Here is a 3,817-nt window from a genome sequence, read left to right as displayed (position 1 = left end):
CACGGTGGCTTTCCCTTCCTCTCCCCACAACAGACACCTTGTGAGGCAGGTGGGGCTGAGAGAGTCCTGAGAGAACTGTGACTAGGTCAAGGTCACCCAGCAGGAATGTAGGAGTGCAGAAACACATCTGGTTCACTAGATAAGCCTCTGCCACTCAGGTGGAGGAGTGGGGAATCAAACCCGGTTCTCCAGATTAGAATCCACCTGCTCTTAACCACTACACCACGCTAGCTCATATGGCTTCAGATCCAAGAAGATCCGGATCTGAAACCACATGAGCTGTTTAGCTAGGATTCAAGCAACTTTTTGGGGGTGGGTGGGGGTGGGGAGGTTTGGCACTACTAAATCGCTGCAGAGAGGAGACTCTGATGTCTGCCCTAATTGATTTGCATCTGCGCACAAGCTCAGTTACTACTGCTTATTCATTGATAGACCCACTTTCTTCCTGCATCTCGTGGATGACTAGGGTTGCCAGTTGAGGCTTGGGAAATACCTAGAGATTTTTGGGGTGGATCCTGTGGAGGTCAGAGACTTCAGTGGGGTCTCAGGCCATAGAGTCCAATCTCAAAAGGAGCCATTTTCTCCAGGGGAATTGATCTCGGTCAGCAGGAGATCAGTTGTCATTCCAGGACATCTCCAGGCCACACCTGGGGGTTGGCAACCCTACGGATGACACAATTTGAAACTATAACTTAAAATGTATAGGAACACTCAGCCTGTGCTGGCAGTGGTTTGCACTGAACCTGTAAAAGGAGAGAGATTCATGGAAAATGACAGCTGCTCCCACAGTCTGGTCTTCATTTCAGGGTTCCATAGTGCGGTGTAGTGGTTAGTGTTAGACGACGATCTGGGAGACCTGGGTTTGAACATCCACTCTGCCATGAAAACTTGCTAGGTGACCTTGGGCCAGTACTTCACTTTCAGTCCAACCTACCTCAACAGGGTCATTATGTTACTGCACTGCCTGGTAACTTTTAATAGCTCCAGACCAACCAGCTCTCGGCAGCGCAGGGGAACAGAAACGGGACCCAACACAGCGAGTATAGTGAAATAACAAAAGGTTTTATTGAGATGCTGACCTACGTGTCAGCACCTCCACACCACGGCAACTGCGCTGCCTAGCAGCTTTACAGCATCTTAAATACACTTTCTCTCGTCGGGAGTCCGGGAGAATACAGGACAGCCTACAACCATTCATTCACAAAATACATGACAACCAATCATACATCTACAAGTACATGGGAACCAATTAGAGTCCAGCGGGCAGTCCCTTCTTGAATTTCGCGGCAAAGGCAGGGCGAGGCGATGACGTAGGCACTGGCGGGAAGAACACAAAAGAGTCCTTTGGGTGCTTGGGGTCAGGAAACGAAACTTAACGATGATGGCACCCTTATCTGCCTGCTGGTGGGATTAGGCAGATGGAGGCGCTTCTTCCGGGGTCCCTTTTGTCAACGTCCATTCAGGGTTTTACAAATGAAAGGGACATACCCAGGTGGAGCAGGGGTGGACTCCTGCCTTGAGCCAAGGAGGTTCCATGCAGACGCAAATACAAAAGATAGCTATAAGTCCTACTTTCTATCTAATACAGTTTGTTCCTACCTATCTTATACAGGAATAAAACATTGGTCCATCTTTATTTAAAACAAGACCAGAAATGGGATGAAATCACTTCTGGCTCCGCTATCATTTATGAAGATAAAAGATAGACAGGAGAACAATGTGGGCCACAATGGGTCCCTATCAGGCAGAAAAGCAGGCTATAAATGAAGTAAATAAATCAGGGAAGATGAAAGACAGCAAAAACAGAGGCTAGCGTTGAGATCAATAACAGCCCATCTGTTTCTTCTAGTCAGAGCTTCATCTGACAAGCAGGATCAACAACCTAACTCCAACAACAACCCAGACAGGAGCCTTGACATTGAATATAGAGTTGGAAGAGACCACAAGGACTATCAAGTCCAACCCCCTGCCATGCACAAACACACAACTGGACGCACAATATTAATCAAGAAGCACAGGAAACAGGGGATTTTGCACCATTATCTCTCAGGATGGTATGGAGGATTAGATGAATGGCCAGCACTGACATACCTAGGGTTGCCAACTCTGAGCTAAGAAATACCTGGAGATTTTTGGGGTGGAACCTGGAGAAGGCGGAGTTTGGGGAGGGACCTCAGTAGGATATAATGCTGCCGAGTCCACCCTCCAAAGCAGCCATTTTCTCCAAAGTGATCTCCATAGCCTGAAGATGAGTTGCAGTAGCAAGAGATCTCCAGGTACCGCCCACAGGTTTGCAACCCTAGACCAGTGGTGGCGAACCTATGGCACAGGTGCCAGAGGTGGCACTCAGAGCCCTCTCTGTGGGCACGCGCAAACAGAGTGCCCCCCACACACATCTAGGCTGGCCTGGGCTGCTGGGCTCGATTATTAGCATTAAACCTAAGACCTAGTTTTGGGGAAGCAGTGGAGGTAACCCTGTTAAGCACTGTTAAACCCCACTGATTTTCATGCGAAGAACTAAAGCGTGATCCTTTAACTGGGAGTAAGCTCAGTTGCTGGCAATGGGGCTTGCTTCTGAGTAAACCCTCCTAGGGTCGTGATTCACCTGTTGGAAGAGTTGCACGGTTGCTTCAAAGCAAAGCCACCGACTACTACCAAGCTTACTTCCGAGTAACGCACGCCTTGGAGCCAACTGTTTTTTCTAAACTAAAACCTCAGTATTCAGGTTCAATTGTTGGCACTTTGCAATAAATGTGTTGGCCCTTTGCAATAAATAAGTGTGTTCTGGGTTGCAGTTTGGGCACTCGGTCTCAAAAGGTTTCGCCATCACTGCCCTAGACACACTTCGTTACTAAGCTGCACTGGAATTAGGGTTGCCAACCTCCAGGGGAGCCCTGGATTCCTCCTGGAATCACAACTGGCCTCTAGACTCCAAAGAACGGCTCCTCTGAAGGAAATGGCATCTCCAGGTAATAGATCATACTACTAGAGAATCACATCTCTGCTGAGCTTCCTGGCCAAACTCTGCCCTCCTCAGGCATTGCCCCGAATCTCCCCAAAAAATTCAGTCCAGAATCAGCAACCCTAATCAGATGATGACTTCAGCCAACCTCAGTCCCTAGCCATATACCAAAGCCATTTATATTCATATATTTATATTAATACATTATCAATAACCGGTGACTTAATTGCTAATCTCTTGCCGTTAACTTATCCGCAATTTTAATATCTTTTTATTACTTTGAGATTGAGAATTTTCTGTTCGTTACTATTTAACGCATTTATCAAAAACTATTATCACTCTCTTGTCAGTATAGCATTGCCAATTACCATGTTATCGACTCAGCACTAACTTATATCGTTTGGGCAATAAGAAAAAAAATGTAACCAGCCATGGACCATGCAAAAAATTTTTTTTTTAATTAGGATTTACCAAATTGATGCTCCAGCTCATTTTCTATGGAGCAATAAATAAAATATCTGACAAAGTTGAGCGGTGACTCATCTTGAAATAAAAACTAGTGTCTTTAAAACGCCCCTGGACTTTGGTTTTATTTTGCAATAAATGCACCCTTCCTGGGCTACAAAATGCAAAAGGTAAATTGACACATCCGGGGCCGAAATTCTCTCCGGTCACCCCTTGGCGTCGCTCTAGGACTTAGCATGTCTATTTATAAAAAGAGTGGGGAAACTCTTTCGACTGGGAACCGGAAGTGTCTTAAGAACCGCCGTTGTATCCTTTTCTTGCCTCTATGCTAAAGGAAGTGACGACCTCCTCCTCCCAAGGCGGGCCCCTTCGCTGTATAAAGAACTATGA

Source organism: Sphaerodactylus townsendi, linkage group LG01 (assembly GCF_021028975.2).
Source record: "Sphaerodactylus townsendi isolate TG3544 linkage group LG01, MPM_Stown_v2.3, whole genome shotgun sequence".
NCBI lineage: Eukaryota > Metazoa > Chordata > Lepidosauria > Squamata > Sphaerodactylidae > Sphaerodactylus > Sphaerodactylus townsendi.
This window is presented reverse-complemented; position numbering follows the sequence as displayed.